The sequence below is a fragment of the Bombina bombina genome, chromosome 2, assembly GCF_027579735.1.
Source record: "Bombina bombina isolate aBomBom1 chromosome 2, aBomBom1.pri, whole genome shotgun sequence".
NCBI classification, from domain to species: Eukaryota; Metazoa; Chordata; class Amphibia; order Anura; family Bombinatoridae; genus Bombina; species Bombina bombina.
In genome coordinates, this window is record NC_069500.1 from 359557012 (window position 1) to 359574578 (window position 17567).

Genomic DNA, 17567 nt, shown 5'->3' on the forward strand with positions numbered 1-17567 from the left:
AAAAAAACTTTCCAGTTGAATTCTGTTACCAAATTTGCTTTGTACTTTAGGTATCCTTTGTTGAAGAGTAGTTTAGGCAGCATCATTGCACTGCTGGTAGCTAGCTGAACACACCAGGTGAGCCATTGACAAGAGGCATATATGTGCAGCCAAACATCAATAAATCATATATTTACATTATGTGCTACACCCTGCAAACAAAGTTTGTTTTTTAATAAAAGAGATTTGATGCAACCCATTGGAACAAATTCTTCAACTCACTCTCTTGCTTCACAAAAAAATAAACTTTTGGAGTCAAGAGTTTGTAGAGGCAAGATACAGGTTATTTATCAGATTCAGCTTGATTCAAGGACTATTTCTTTATTGGGAGGAATTCTTTCCTATAGCACTCCAGGGCCACATACACATATACACACACACGCACATATATACACATATACACACACACGCACATATATACACATACACATATACACACACACCTTGAGAAAACAGCTAGTCCCCTCTCATTGCACATCTTCTGAGTCTGTTGGTCTCCATGAGAATGTGGGAGTGCATGTATGTATGTATGGGTTCTGGATTACTTTTCTGGATGTTCTCTGAGCAGATACTTCTGAAAAATGCAGTGGGTAAATTAGGGGCAGGAGCTGTATCAGGGAACACAAATCAAAGGAGCTGTGCAGTTAAAGGGACGCAAAACCCAACTTTTTTTTTTACGATTCAGATAGAACATGCAATTTTAAGCAACTTTCTAATTTACTTCTATTATAACATTTTCTTCGTTCTCTTGCTATCTTTATTTGAAAAAGCAGGAATGTAAGCATAGGAGACAGACCATTTGTGGTTTAGCACCTGGGTAGCACTTGCTGATTGGTGGCTACATTTAGTCACCAATCAGCAAGCGCTACCCAGGTGCTGAACCAAAAATGGGTCGGCTCCTATGCTTACATTCCTGCTTTTTAAATAAAGATAACAAGAGAATGAAGAAAAATGTATAATAGGAGTAAATTAGAACTTTGCTTAAAATTGCATGTTCTATCTGAATCATTAAAGGAAAGAAATGGGTTTGTGTCCCTTTAAAATTATATACAAAACACAGAGATGCTTCTAAGAGGGCTTAGTGCACCAAGGAAATAACATCAACAAAGCATTTCCAATGACCAGGGAATATCACAAAAGCATAATAATTACTATGCCCAGGCCCAGGCTTCAAAAGTCTAGACCACCATAATGGTAAGCTGAAAAGAGATCTAAAACAAATGTAGCGCACCTACAAAGATAAGGAGTTCCTTGGTGAAGGATGTACAGTACTGAAGAATTAAATTTGTACATTTTTAAAATGAAGGTTTGTCCTTGGGAAGAAATGCTTGCATAATCCAAATAAGATAGTTTGTCATAAGAAAAGCCCAATTTGTATCATGCCTACATTTAACGGGCATAAGAACACTATACTAGGGGGACGTTGACAAGATGTATTAAACAGTGCATCATTCTCTAATGTTGAAATTTAGCAGGATACATCTTTGGGAGGAAACGGTCACTTATTAAATATAATTGTAACACAAAGTAAACTATTCACCTTGCAAAAATCCTAATCACATTCATGTCATAATGATGGAAGACTTTTTTGGCAGAAAAATAACTGCCAGATCACAGTATAAATACAGCGATTTGTCTAACGTAATAGTCATGATTCATTCAGAACTTGTGTTTACACTTTCATGTCTCCTGTAGCTCTAATACAAAATACATTTATAGGGTGTCTGATAAAAGTTTGTAGAATGTAATTTTTTCACTGCTTTAGTTTTAGTTTCTATGGTTAGGCAACGTAACCTAAAATAAGAATTACTCAAAGTATTAGGCATACGGCTGCCGTTAAAGGGACACTGTACCCAAATGTTTTCTTTCGTGATTCAGATAGAGAATGACATTTTAAGCAACTTTCTAATTTACTCCTATTTTCAAAATTTTCTTCATTCTCTTGGTATCTTTATTTGAAATGCAAGAATTTAAGTTTAGATGCCGGCCCTCTATTGGTGAACAACCTCGGTTGTCCTTGCTGATTGGTGGATAAATTAATCCACCAATAAAAAAGTGCTGTCCAGGGTCCTTAACCAAAAAAAGCTTAGATGTATTTTTCAAATAAAGATAGCAAGAGAACAAAGAACAATTGATAATAGGAGTAAATTAGAAAGTTGCTTAAAATTACATGCTCTATCTGAATCACGAAAGAAAAAAATTGGGTTCAGTGTCAAGGTAAAATGCCTCAGACCATTGTGAAATAAAGAAAACATCTATTAAATCAAAATGCTCTCTAAACTTTCATGACCCACAGAAAATGTTCAAATGGATATCAAGTAATTCTGTAAAAACCTACCACTCATTTATAATAATTATCCAAAAGGCATTCAGATGTCTCTGGGCCACACTAGACAAATATCCAACAAGACTGGACTGACCAGGAAGTTCACATTTACCAAATCTAACTTTCTCTAGACTAGGGCATATTTATATTTATGACTAAACAGAGTAACAACAGTGCAAAACACAAATACTAACCTTCCCCCAAAAGTATTGCTGTACTATGTACACCATGTACACTATTGCACCCCTAATATACTGTATGTTAGTTCAAACATGTTTTCAAGTCTTTAAACACACTGGCAATTGAAAAGAAAGCTAAAACTGCTTTGTTTCACTTTACAGCGGGGCTCCGGTCCCTAACCTGCTGTATGAGAGTAGTATACCTGTATTACAGTCACTCTAGGCTATCTGAGGAATATTGATGTATTATACATAACATCTTGAATGCCAGATAGGGCAGCAACAATGTATGTGCTTCCCATCCAAGGACATTCTGCTATTGTATCCCTGTTTTTTTCTGTGACAGGGGCATATTATACCAGCTTTATTCATTCATTTTATATTATGCAGCATTGTGCATTCACACTTACCATATATTCAAGTGGTTGCTATGTACCTATCTGTGTACCCAACATATATGCTTTCCAGACACAACACTCTCTCGAGTGCTGAAATATACATTTTACACCCATTTCAGAAACATAGGATTAATTCAAAATCCCACCCTCCCCAACACTTTCTACAGCTGGTTGTCTAAACCCTCACTATGACAACAGATATACCTGCTGTACCTATCCCAGTTCCTCTCAGTTTATTTTTTTTATTATTCATTTTTTATATATCCTGCTAGTGATTCTCACCATTGTACAAACTGCTGAATATATTATCCAATCCAAACCTCTAGAAGGCTGAGAACCTCTATCATCAGTGTTATACCTCAACTATACATCTAGTGAATTACAGACCCATTCTTACCATATCTACGGATGGCAGCCCTAACCCCCCTACAAAACATAAACAACCTCTACCAGTCTCTGGGACATAACGCAGCATTAGGTATCCACCCCATGTAGCGTCTGCATTTACTTCCCATGGGCAGACTGGTATATTGCAGCCGTTAACAGATCAAACGCAGCTTCTCACTAAGGTACCTTGAGCGTTATGCCAACAAACGCAACAGGCTCAGGTGCCTCGTACATTGGCACAGTGACTCGGGCCTCAGGCTACAGAGGCGATACCTGCCCAGCTGTCACCGAATCCCCTAACTCATATCACATGACACGGGAGGCCTCTCTAAACTGCTTACCACAGCGGGTTTTAAAACAGCTATCACTTACCGTTTGTTATTGCCTGACCCACCGGTCACTGACACCCAAGTGCACGCGCACAACACAGCACTATTCCGCCAAGCTCTACCTACTAGGCGCGTGAATGCCTGGAACCGGAGCGCGACTCGGGGGCGTGGCTTTGACGTCACTGCCGGCCAAGACTAGTCTACCCTAGGTGAGGAATGCTGCCTGGCTGCCATCGCTGACTGGGGTATAAGGACTGGAGTTTATTGGGGTTATGATTAGCTTAGCTGTTTGTGCGGTATTTCCTGCTGGTGTCTCACTTACCTCTCATTACAAAAGCGAAGTAGTAAGAGGAGATGTGTAACCAAATACCATACTTGCCAAACTAATATTCAGAATTAGTACATGAGGGCAATCATTTTAGAACGATAAACTCAGATTTTACCAAGTCTTTTTATCCGCAGATGAACCTAGGAACAGCAGGGTAAAATGACGACAAGGAAGTTGGTTTCTTATTCAAGATGTTTCTTATTCGTGAAATTCTGTTTCTTATTCATGGAAGTTGGTTTCTTATTCATTTTTTGTCAGACTGCTTTAAATTAACTTTAAAATAAAAAATATAGGTTTTATTTAAATAATAATATGATTCATATAATGTAGTTACACAGAGGTGGAATCCCTTTAGAAGCAATGATCTGAGCACTCGGGGGCAAGTAAAATCCTTAGTAAATCTTTATTGAAGTAAGAGTAAAAACTGCATCTCAATGCAGGTAAGCAAGGACAGCAATCCTGACGCGTTTCACGCCCCTTAGTGGCGCTTAGTCATAGGAATAGGTACTAGAAGTGTCTGTGGTATACTTAAAGGGGTGACTGACCAATCACTAACCTATGATAGGTATCATTGGACGCCGCCCCCGAAAGAACACCCACAGCACAAGAAAAAGTGTTTTAAAAAACAATATAGGTAATAAAACTGTAGGTACAAAAATCCTTGTATGCATAATTACAGGCTTGCAAAAGAGAAAACACATTATACACGAAGAGTATGTTAATTAATCAATGTATCTTAAGGATTGCCTAAACAATATATATATAGAATGCCTAGATTACAATATATTAAACAAATCCAGAGCTAACAATTAAACCTAGGACGATATGTAAATATATTACTTTTAAACATCAAAGCTTTATGGCAATGTAAAGACAATAAAAAAAGTGATATTCATGTATAGTGTTTGGTTAATCAGTATGAAAGTTTGAATAATGTTTAGAAAATAGTGTTGTTGACAATATATATGGTGAGATTAGAAAATAGTTAAAGAATGGTTAGAAAAATTATTAGAAAATATGCCGTTTGCAATAAAAAGGTCAGTGGTCTATGAGAAAGAGAAGACAAGCATTACTATGTGCATTTTATTGAACATGTGTCTAAGTTGGTGTGTTTCAGAAAAAAAGAAGATATTCTATGAAAATAAGAAATATCCCATTCCAGATTAATACCCTTAGGGTGTCTAGTTTCTAACTTTAGAATCCAGAATAGCTCTCTTTTTGTGAGTAGTTTATGTCTGTCTCCCCCTCTAGTAGGTTTGTGTACTACCTCAATGATCTGTGCTCCAAAGCTGGGAACACCAGTTAGGTGCAGGCCATTGAAGTGTTTAGCAACCGCTGAGTTTTTATTGAAATTCTCAACGTCTCTCAGATGCTCCCTAACTCTATCTCGGAATTCACGGGAGGTTTGACCTACATACTGTTGTTGGCAAAGATTGCAATTAAGTACATATACTACCCATTTGGTTCTACATGTGGCATAGAAATTTATTTCAAATGATTTCAATGTGCTATTGGAAAAAAAATGATTGCCAATAATGACAGATTTACAGGCTTTACAATTGAAATTATGACATTTGAAATTGCCTCTTCTGTCACTGTGTAGCCATGTTGAGAAAGACGGATTAGTTGTTTGTATCATGCTGGGAGCTAATTTAGAACCCAATGTTTCCGGCTTTCTTGAGACAAATTTGAAGTCAATCAATGAATTAGATATTAAGGGATCATTTTTAAGAAGAGGAGTGTGTTTCTTTAAGATGTTTACCACTTCACTATATTGGTTAGAGAATGGGGTACTAAACACTATAGAATTTTCTGAAAATGTTTTGTTCGATCTTTTTGGTTTAGGGATACTCTCTACTTTGGCATCTTGTTGCGCTTTTTCCAGGAGACTCAAGTCATATCCTCTGGCTAACAGTCTCTTTTTTTAAATCATTTGATTGATTAGAGTAGATCTCATCACTGTTGGTGTTTCTCCTGAGTCTTAAAAATTGGCTTTTTGGAATTGATTTAAGAAGGTGCGGCGGATGGGCTGATCGGGCATGTAAAATGGTATTGCCCGCAGTAGGTTTTCTATACGTGCTTGATATAATTGAGCCATCAACTGCCACTCCTTCCAATGTCAAGTCCAAAAAGTTAGCTGTAGAGAGATTGGATTCTCCAGTAAATTTTAATAGGCTGGTGTTAGTATTTAAATATTCCAAAAAGCAGGCAAGTGAGAAACCTTCTTGTTCCCTGCTTTCAATTATAAAAATCATGTCATCGATAAATCTATTATAAAAAATAGTATCATGTATGAATGGATTTTGATGAGAATAAATAAATTGGAGTTCCCACCAACCCACATATAAATTGGCATATGAGGGGGCGAATTTCGCCCCCATTGCCGTTCCACAAAGTTGAAGATAAAATTCTTTATCAAAAATAAAATAGTTGTGGGTTAGTAGGAACTCCAAACAATCACAGGTGAAGATTTTCTCTTCTTGTTTAAATGTAGTGTCTCTATCCATGAACCATTTTATTGCTCTGACTCCCTGATTGTGAGCAATACATGAATACAATGATTCAATATCGATAACTACCCAGTTGAAGTTGTCCTTCCATTTAATGCCTTTTAAATGTCATGAATGGAGCCGCTCACTGCCGTGTCGCCGCGGCTCACGGATCTCCTCTGTATCGTTACGTTGCCTAGCAACGTGACGTGGTATCCGGCTCTCCTCCTGACGTCAGAGTCTCCCTGCCTTCAAATCTCGGCGGGAGATTTGAATCAGCGCCCGTTTGTTTTTTCTACATTCATTCTGACCGGACCTGTGTCAGTCTGTTCTGATGTCTCCTTCCTTGCCTGGATCTCCTTGCCAGAATGCCACTCGGTATGTTTGTTAAACCTGCTTAAAGGGACATTTGCTTTATCAGACCTGCTAAAGGAATCACTGTTTTTTTTGCTAACCTGCTTAAAGGGACATTTGCTTTATCCTGACCTATTAAAGGAATCACTCTTTATTTGCCAAACCTCCTTAAAGGGACATTTGCTTTATCCTGACCTGCTAAAGGAATCTCTGTTCATTTGCTAACCTGCTTAAAGGGACATTTGCTTTATCAGACCTGCTAAAGGAATCACTGTTTATTTGCTAACCTGCTTAAAGGGACATTTGCTTTATCAGACCTGCTAAAGGAATCACTGGTTTTTTTGCTAACCTGCTTAAAGGGACATTTGCTTTATCCTGACCTATTAAAGGAATCACTCTTTATTTGCCAAACCTGCTTAAAGGGACATTTGCTTTATCCTGACCTATTAAAGGAATCACTGTTTATTTGCCAAACCTGCTTAAAGGGACATTTGCTTTATTCAGACCTGCTAAAAGGAATCGCTGTTTATTTGCTAACCTGCTTAAAGGGACATTTGCTTTATCAGACCTGCTAAAGGAATCACTGTTTATTTGCTAACCTTCTTAAAGGGACACTTGCTTTATCCAGACCTGCTAAAAGGAATCTCTGTTTATTTGCTAACCTTCTTAAAGGGACACTTGCTTTATCCAGATCTGCTAAAAGGATTATCTGTTTGTTTGCTATCCTGCTTAAAAGGACATTTATTATTCACTAGCTAAAAGGAAATTCACTTGGTTTTATTTATCTCCTTAAAAGGACAGTTACTTTTCTTAATCCTGAGTGGGTCACGTCCTGGATATTTCTCAGTGTGCTAGCGTGTGTTTTTACTTTTCACGCTAGCAGTTGGGTTGAATCCTGGGCTGGTCCTTTACGGCTGACATTAAATTGTCTAGTAGATGACCAGAGTCCCTAAGATAACTGTATAAGTTCACTACAAGTGGCTGAAGGATAGAGTCTAACCATTCAGACACAGGCTCCAAAAGGGAGCCTATGCCTGAAACAATGGACCTACCCGGGGGAGAGAGAATGTCCTTATGGATCTTGGGGACATGGTGGAAGATTGGTATGACTGGGGACTTTGGTATTAAAAGTTCAATATCTTTTCTTTCTAATATTCCCAAAGCCAGACCATCCTCCAACAGATCCCCCAGATCACTTTTGAAGATATTTGTTGGATCTGAGGGCAGTTTACGATAGATAGATGTGTTTGCTAGTTGCCTGTTGGCCTCTGTAAGGTAAGAACGCTTGTTCATAAGAACAATAGCGCCACCTTTGTCTGCATTTCTCAAAACCAAGTTTTTGTTACACTGTAGTTTTTTTAAGGCAATGGATTCTTTTTGTGTCAAGTTGGTGTGGTGATGATGTTTATTATCACTTGTTTTATTAGCTAATTCTAACAGATCTCTTTCAACACTTTGTATGGGATAAAAATCCCTATTTTTTGTTATAGGAGGAGTTATGGAGTGCGTTCCGAGACCATTGAATTGATCCCCACTGCAAGATAAATCTCTCATAACCTCCAAAGTACAACAGTCTTTGAAGTCTTTCAATTGTAGATACTGTCCCGAAGAAGAGTCACGTTCCTGGTTGATATTGGTTTGATTGTTCTGATCCGATGAATTATCAAAAAAGAATTTTTTAAGCGTCAATTTTCGGACAAATTTATTTACATCTAGGATTGTCTCAAAGACTGAGAACTTATTTGATGGAGCACACCCTAATCCTCTTTGCAGGAGCGATTTTTCTTCTTCTGATAGTTGATAATCCGAGAGATTGACAATATTAAGGTTGTTATCTGTTATTTCTTGTTCTTGCATGTAGATTTTTTGCCTGCTGTTCCGCCTCCGTGGAATCCCTTTATACAACAATTGGATATACAAACTGAAGAAAGGGCATACGTTGGCACCGATACAAATATTAGTATTTTGAATAAGTAACAGATATTTTCAAAGGGTTAATAACCATTGGGCCACTGATTTCACTATGAATATATACAGGGTAGATCCCCCTCCATGACATGCAATTTCTTTTAGCCTGGCCCAATGCTGTTTTTGGCACAGAAATTGATGCCAACCCTGGCATAAGTGCTCTAATTCTCATTTTTGAATAAGTAACAGATATTTTCAAAGGGTTAATAACCATTGGGCCACTGATTTCACTATTGTCTTTAGCATGGCCCAATGGTGTTTTTGGCACATACATTGATGCCAACCCTGGCATAGGTGACATAATTCTCATTTTTGAATAAGTAACAGATATTTTCAAAGGGTTAATAACCATTAGGCCACTGATTTCACTATAAATATATAAAGGTTAGATCTCCCTCCATGACATGCAATTGTTTTTAGCCTGGCCCAATGGTGTTTTGGGCACAGAAATTGTTGCCAACCCTGGCATAGGTGACATAATTCTCATTTTTGAATAAGTAACAGATATTTTCAAAGGGTTAATAACCATTGGGCCACTGATTTCACTATGAATATATACAGGGTAGATCCACCTCCATGCCATGCAATTGTTTTTAGCCTGGCCCAATTATGTTTTGGGCACATAAATTGATGCCAACCCTGGCATATAAGACATAATTCTCAATTTTGAATAAGTAACAGATATTTTCAAAGGGTTAATAACCATTGGGCCACTGATTTCACTATAAATATATACAGGGTAGATCCCCCTCCATGCCATGCAATTGTTTTTAGCCTGGCCCAATGGTGTTTTTGGCACAGGACTTGATGCCAACCCTGGCATATGTGACATAATTCTCATTTTTGAATAAGTAACCAATATTTTCAAAGGGTTAATAACCATTGGGCCACTGATTTCACTATGAATATATACAGGGTCGATCCCCCTGTACATGTTTTTAGCCTGGCCCAATGGTGTTTTGGGCACAGAAATTGTTGAAAACACTGGCATAGGTGACATAATTCTCATTTTTGAATAAGTAACAGATATTTTCAAAGGGTTAATAACCATTGGGCCACTGATTTCACTATAAATATATACAGGTTAGATCTCCCTCCATGTCATGCAATTGTTTTTAGCCTGGCCCAGTGGTGTTTTGGGCACAGAAATTGATGAAAACACTGGCATAGGTGACATAATTCTCATTTTTGAATAAGTAACAGATATTTTTAAAGGGTTAATAACCATTGGGCCACTGATTTCACTATGAATATATACAGGGTAGATCCCCCTCCATGCCATGCAATTGTTTTTAGCCTGGCCCAATGGTGTTTTCGGCACAGAAATTGATGCCAACCCTGGCATAGGTGACATACTTCTCATTTTTGAATAAGTAACAGATATTTTCAAAGGGTTAATAAACATTGGGCCACTGATTTCACTATGAATATATACAGGGTATTTATTCATAGTGAAATCAGTGGCCCAATGGTTATTAAGCCTTTGAAAATATCTGTTACTTATTAAAAAATGAGAATTAGAGCACCTATGCCAGTTAGAGCACCTATGGCATCAATTTCTGTGCCCAAAACACCATTGGGCCAGGCTAAAAACAATTGCATGGCATGGAGGGGGATCTACCCTGTATATATTCATAGTGAAATCAGTGGCCCAATGGTTATTAACCCTTTAAAAATATCTGTTACTTATTCAAAAATGAGAATTATGTCACCTATGCCAGTGTTTTCATCAATTTCTGTGCCCAAAACACCACTGGGCCAGGCGAAAAACAATTGCATGTCATGGAGGGAGATCTACCCTGTTTATAATCATATTAAAATCAGTGGCCCAATGGTTATTAACCCTTTGAAAATATCTGTTACTTATTCAAAAATGGTAATTACAGCACAAATGCCAGTGTTGCCATCAATTGCTGTGCCCAAAACACCATTGGGCCAGGCTAAAAACAATTGCATGTCATGGAGGGGGATTTACCCTGTATAGATTCATAGTAAAATAAGTGGCCCAATGGTCATTAACCCTTTGAAAATATGATTTTCTTATTTAAAAATGGTAATTAAAGCACCAATGCCAGTGTTGACATCAATTTCTGTGCCCAAAACACCATTGGGCTAGGCTAAAAATAATTGCATGTCATGGAGGGAGATCTACCCTGTATATATTTATAGTGAAATCAGTGGCCCAATGGTTATTAAACCTTTAAAAATATATGTTACTTATTCAAAAAAGAGAATTAGAGCACCTATGCCGGAGGTTGGCATCAATTTCTGTGCCAAAAACACCATTGGGCCAGGATAAAAACAATTGCATGTCATGGAGGGGGATTTACCCTGTATAGATTCATAGTAAAATAAGTGGCCCAATGGTCATTAACCCTTTGAAAATATGATTTTCTTATTTAAAAATGGTAATTAAAGCACCAATGCCAGTGTTGACATCAATTTCTGTGCCCAAAACACCATTGGGCTAGGCTAAAAATAATTGCATGTCATGGAGGGAGATCTACCCTGTATATATTTATAGTGAAATCAGTGGCCCAATGGTTATTAAACCTTTAAAAATATATGTTACTTATTCAAAAAAGAGAATTAGAGCACCTATGCCGGAGGTTGGCATCAATTTCTGTGCCAAAAACACCATTGGGCCAGGATAAAAACAATTGCATGGCATGGAGGGGGGATCTACCCTGTATATATTCATAGTGAAATCAGTGGCCCAATGGCTATTAACCCTTTGAAAATATATGTTACTTATTCAAAAATGAGAATTAGAGCACCTATATTAGTGTTGGCATCAATTTATGTGTCCAAAACACCATTGGGCCAGGCTAAAAACAATTGCATGTCATGTAGGGAGATCTCACCTGTATATATTTATAGTGAAATCAGTGGCCCAATGGTTATTAACCCTTTGAAAATATCTGTTACTTATTCAAAAATGAGAATTATGTCACCTATGCCAGTGTTGGCAACAATTTCTGTGCCCAAAACACCATTGGGACAGGCTAAAAACAATTGGATGGCATACAGGGGAATCTACCCTGTATATATTCATAGTGAAATCAGTGGCCCAATGGTTATTAACCCTTTGAAAATATCTGTTACTTATTAAAAAATGAGAATTATGTCAGCTATGCCAGGGTTGGCATCAATTTATGTGCCAGAAACATCATTGGGCCAGGCTAAAAACAATTGCATGGCATGGAGGGGGATCTTCCCTGTATATATGCATAGTGAAATCAGTGGCTCAATGGTGATTAAGCCTTTGAAAATATCTGTTACTTATTCAAAAATGAGAATTAGAGCACCTATGCCAGTGTTGGCATCAATTTCTGTGCCCAAAACACCATTGGGCCATGCTAAAAACAATTGCATGTCATGGAGGGATATCTAACCTGTATATATTTATAGTGAAATCAGTGTCCCAATTGTTATTAACCCTTTGAAAATATCTGTTACTTATTCAAAAATGAGAATTATGTCACCTATGCCTATATTTTCCTCAATTGTGCACATTCTATAACATATAGATACACACAGTCATTTTTAATCGTTCGTAGCTCAACTACAACGACACATTTAATTTAATTTACAGACACATCTGCCCCAAGGCAGAACATAGTGCGATCTGCGATAATATCGCAGAAAGTGGAGCCTGCCTGCAGAAAGAATGGCCAGTTATGTTATGCACAGAATTTTCTTCAACAGGAATTTTTTTATTTTTCTGCAGTGCAACCGGCACATTTTTACTTTAAAATTATTGGCTAATGGCTGATGCTCATGAAATTGATACTTTAAATTGATACGTTTTTTAGATGCTGCTATATCTTAATTTGTTACTTTTAGCCGCCAGAACGGCTTCTGTTCCTTTGACTGAGAGGTAAGTGCAGCTAGGGATGCGCAATTCATATCGCCCAGGACATGTTTTTCTTTTTACATTTATTAGGGCAATGGGCAAGCAGAAGGGGTAAAGTCGCTCTCTCAGGCAGCAAATTATTCAAAGCACTGCTTTAAACTTAGCCGGTACCCCCTTCTCTACTGAAGCCCGCGCCCAGGCTGGAAACGTGTTGTGAATGTGTGCGCATCGCTAGCTTGTTTTCATGTTTAGGTGTTGTGTCACTGTCTACTTTGGTGAAATCATTCAAAGCACTGCTTAAAACTGAGCCGGTCCCCCCCCCCCCCTCTACTGAAGCCCGCGCCCAGGCTGGAAACATGTGTTGTGAATGTGTGCGCAGCGCTAGCTTGTTTTCATGTTTAGGAGACCCTTGATGTGTGAGTGTAATAAGGCTGATTATTTTACCATTATCGTGTATTGTTATTTCTTGTGGGAACGATACTGAAATGTAGTGCATTTCATTGCTTGTCTTCTGAGTTCACCTCAAAAACGTGTTCATTGTAGATATTAATTTCCATAACCTTAACCATTAGACACAACATCGGCAGCCAAATGGTTAAGGTTATGGAAATTAATATCTACAATGAACACGTTTTTGAGGTGAACTCAGAAGACAAGCAATGAAATGCACTACATTTCATTATCGTTCCCACAAGAAATAACAATACACGATAATGGTAAAATAATCAGCCTTATTACACTCACACATCAAGGGTCTCCTAAACATGAAAACAAGCTAGCGCTGCGCACACATTCACAACACATGTTTCCAGCCTGGGCGCGGGCTTCAATAGAGAGGGGTGGACCGGTGCTCTGTTTCATCTGCTGTTGCACACATATTTCAGCTAATGCGCATGCGTGCCAGCGTCATCACATACCTGGCCGCATACGTCACTGCTGAAATATTTAGCCCTGTGAAATTTACAAGCCCTTTCTATAGCGCATGCGTAGGATTTTCTATCCTAAATGGCGCGCTCATGAAAAGCCTGTTTATTAGCCGACTCGGCAATATTCTGAACTCCGCCCCCCACTGCAACTACTCGTACTGCTGTAAAGCATTGTGCATGTCATTATATTTCATTACAGCCTACAATTCATTGTGCTGCTCCTTGTTAATAAAAACAGCATTTACTGCTGAAAAAAAACACGTTTAAAGAAACGGATTGTTATATTTCTTTACAGCTCAAATTCATTGTGCTCCTTGTTAATAAACAAAATATTTACTGATGCAAACAAATGTTTAATGAAACAGGTTGTTATATCATCCAATAAAAATTCATCAAAATAATGTAAGTGATTCTTTCATATTTCTTTCTTTCTCTGCATATCCTTTGTTGAAAAATAAAATTCTCTGGATATCCTTTGTTGAAAATAATTGATTTCAATACTACAGTACACAAAGAAACAGGTTTTAATATTTATCCAATAAAGATTACTCAAATAATGTTAATGCTTCTTTGAGATTTCTTTTGTTCTCTGCATATCTTTTTTTTTTTAAAAATGTCATTCTCTGCATATCCTTTGTTGACAATACTTTATTTAAAATACTCCAGTTCACGAACAAACAGTTTGCAATATTTATCCAATAAAGATTAATCAAATATTGTTAATGCTTTTTTCATATTTCTTTTATTCTCTGGATATCCTTTGTTGAAAAATGTCACTCTGCATATCCTTTGTTGAAAATACTTTATTTCAATACTCCAGTACTTGAATAAACAGCTTGTAATATTCATCCAATACTGGAGTATTGAAATAAAGTAATTTCAACAAAGGATATGCAGAGAATGACATTTTTCAACAAAGGATATCCAGAGAATAAAAGAAATATGAAAAAAGCATTAAAAATATTTGATTAATCTTTATTGGATAAATATTGCAAACTGTTTGTTCGTGAACTGGAGTATTTTAAATAAAGTATTGTCAACAAAGGATATGCAGAGAATGACATTTTTTTAAAAAAAAGATATGCAGAGAACAAAAGAAATCTCAAAGAAGCATTAACATTATTTGATTAATCTTTATTGGATAAATATTAAAACCTGTTTCTTTGTGTACTGTAGTATTGAAATCAATTATTTTCAACAAAGGATATCCAGAGAATTTTATTTTTCAACAAAGGATATGCAGAGAAAGAAAGAAATATGAAAGAATCACTTACATTATTTTGATGAATTTTTATTGGATGATATAACAACCTGTTTCATTAAACATTTGTTTGCATCAGTAAATGTTTTGTTTATTAACAAGGAGCACAATGAATTTGAGCTGTAAAGAAATATAACAATCCGTTTCTTTAAACGTGTTTTTTTTCAGCAGTAAATGCTGTTTTTATTAACAAGGAGCAGCACAATGAATTGTAGGCTGTAATGAAATATGACATGCACGATGCTTTACAGCAGTACGAGTAGTTGCAGTGGGGGGCGGAGTTCAGAATATTGCAGAGTCGGCTAATAAACAGGCTTTTCATGAGCGCGCCATTTGGGATAGAAAATCCTACACATGAGATATAGAAAGGGCTTGTGAATTTCACAGGGCTAAATATTTCAGCAGTGACGTATGCGGCCAGGTATGTGATGACGCTGGCATGCATGCGCATTAGCTGAAATATGTGTGCAACAGCTGATGAAACGTCACAGGAAGTGACATGGTTCGCTCTTTTACAAAGTTCGGTCCCTTCACAGAACACCAGCTCAGTTTTAAGCAGTGCTTTGAATAATTTGCTGCCTAAAAGAGCGATTTGATAGTCACCAAATTAGACACAACACCTGAACATGAAAAGAAGCTAGCGCTGCGCACACATTCACAACAAATGTTTACAGCCTGGGCGCGGACTTCAGTAGAGAGGGAGGGACCGATGTTGTGTCTAATTTGGTGATTATCAAAAATGGGAATCGGCAATTCCCGGAACTCTGCCCACACACATCTCTCTATTAAGCTAACACTATGCTTAACTTCCGCCCAGGCTACTTCCCACTTGTCCTAAACTCCACCCAGGATACCTCCCAACTCCTCCAAAATTACACCCAGCTCAAGCTGTCACAACATAGTATTTGTGACAGCTTGAGCTTGTCATGTACCGTACTACCAGGTAGGAGCAGGGTTGTGATATACATTTTTGGTCTGTTAACATTTAAAATGTATATCACAACCCTGGTTTTATTTTTACTGTTCTAGTGTTGATCAAAATGACCTGCAGAAAATTTTTAGCTAAAAAAAAAACTCATCGCAGAAAGTGAAAAAAAGTTCTGCTTCTGGGCACATCTGTAGGATTGTGGACAAACCCACCTTTATATTTTTTGGGACAGTTATATTTTTTGGGACAGTTATATATTTATTATAAGATACACTTGTAGAAATTTATAAGATACATCTGTAGGATTATTGTTGTACCCTATCGTTTAATTGTTTCAATCTTATACACAACCAGACACTTGAGCAAGTTTTGACCTAGTCGAAGGACATCTTGATTACCAATAGCTGGGAAACCAGCAGATTTTGCGTTCATCACACTAACCATTGGTTAAAGGCCAGTGTCTCTGATTTTAATATTTTTATTGTATAAATTGTTTTATTGTTTATGGTTTTCAAGTTGTTTATTACATGGATCCATGCATGTTTGTAATTATAGTGTAATTTTATTTTACCAGTTTGTGCTTTTAGCCTTTGTAGTTCAGACCCAGCCTTTTTTTGGCGCTTTGGTATCCACCTCATTCAATTTTAGTATACTATTGACTACTAGGAGTCAATTTCCGAAGCCAGGGTCCTTTTTAGGCAGGCGCTTAGTGTACCCCATCTACTTATTCAAAATAGTAATATTTGTATTGGTGCCAACGTATGCCCTTTTTTCAAGTTTGTATATTCAATTGTTGTATAAAGGGATTCCATCTCTGTGTAACTACATTATATGAATCATATTATTATATAAATAAAACCTATATTTTTATTTTAAAGTCAATTTAAAGCAGTCTGACAAAAAAAATGAATAAGAAACCAACTTCCATGAATAAGAAACAGAATTTCACGAATAAGAAACAGCTTGAATAAGAAACCAACTTCCTTGTCGTTCACTTACCTCTCATTACAAAAGCGAAGTAAGAGGAGATGCGTAACCAAATACCATACTTGCCAAACTAATATTCAGAATTAGTACATGAAGGCAATAATTTAGAACGTTAAACTCAGATTTTACCAAGTCTTTTTATCTGCAGATGAACATAGGAACAGCAGGGTAAAATGTGTTCCGGTATATAATGCGCTTTTAGGTGAAATGTGATGGAGCGGAACGGTACCTTTGCAGCCACATAGACCATTTTCACCAGCCACTTATGACAAGATGTGATTTGCGTAATCAGCAACAAACCATACAAGAAAATCATGCTCCAATACTTGTTGCTTATGATATTTAGCCCATCTAGTCTTGTTTGGCTGGTGAATTTGTTCTGTATGTGTTGCTGGAAAAGTGCCTTCACATTTTATTTAAAAACAAATTACAGACGGAACAGGTAGGTATCGGAAAGTAGTTTCCATGGACGTTTTGTGGCTGATTACCTAGTCATGTGGGGCTGATGAATTTGGTGTATCTGGGTCGCTGGGAAGGTGCTGTAACGCCACATTTTATGAAAAAGTGTATTACAGGCCAGAATAGGATTATATTGCTGGGATAGTGCAGTTCCGTCACTTTTTATGGAAAAGGAAGTCAAGTGGAACAGATACCAGAACATTGTTTACATGGATGTTTTGTGGCTGATTACACATATCGCATCTAGGCATGTGTAGCTGGTGAATTTGGCCTATCTGGGTTGCTTGGATCAATGGCGTAACAGGTATCAAAATGGGGTTCCCATCCCATGGATATTTTGTGGCTGATTAAAT

At 37.3% G+C, this 17567-nt stretch overlaps 1 protein-coding gene across 5 annotated transcripts in view; it reads right to left on the reverse strand.

The window, feature by feature from the left end:
• Positions 1-17567, reverse strand: part of CLIP1 (CAP-Gly domain containing linker protein 1) — an 868764-nt gene that overhangs the window by 758530 nt on the left and 92667 nt on the right. For 2 of the 5 annotated variants that reach the window (XM_053701761.1, XM_053701758.1), the window contains exon 1: positions 3702-3835. The exons of 1 other annotated variant lie outside the window; for it this stretch is intronic. The gene's annotated coding sequence lies outside the window, so the exon portion shown is untranslated. Of the gene's footprint in view, positions 1-3701; positions 3836-17567 lie in introns of those variants that run through there. 2 more of the 5 variants (XM_053701763.1, XM_053701762.1) reach the window with 1 other exon arrangement.